The sequence below is a fragment of the Siniperca chuatsi genome, linkage group LG17, assembly GCF_020085105.1.
Source record: "Siniperca chuatsi isolate FFG_IHB_CAS linkage group LG17, ASM2008510v1, whole genome shotgun sequence".
NCBI classification, from domain to species: Eukaryota; Metazoa; Chordata; class Actinopteri; order Centrarchiformes; family Sinipercidae; genus Siniperca; species Siniperca chuatsi.
The window spans coordinates 10,721,247-10,721,624 of record NC_058058.1 but is presented as its reverse complement, the minus strand read 5'-3'; positions in this window follow the sequence as shown (position 1 = coordinate 10,721,624).

The window sequence follows — 378 nt, the reverse complement described above, 5'->3', positions numbered from 1 at the left end:
TCTTGTTCAACTTTGTTTTTTTTCTGCTGTGTTCCTGACATGTCCAACACTTCACCTAATGTAACACTACTGTGTAAGCGCCTCTAGTTGTTTCAAGGTGTCAACTAAATTCAGATGTAAAATTCATTGACTTATGTAGTAAACAAATTGTTACATATGTAATCTTGGTTCTCTGTAACGAAACTATTTCCACTTATTTACAGTGTCTAGTCCATATTTATAAGGACCCTTTAATACACATATCTGGGAGACAGAGAAATGTAGCTGAGAGGACACTACTGCTCCAACCAAAACTAGTGAAACCGGTGTGTACTTTAAAGAAAACACCAACATGCATGACAGAAGAGCTGTAATAATGCATTATATACACATTCCTAG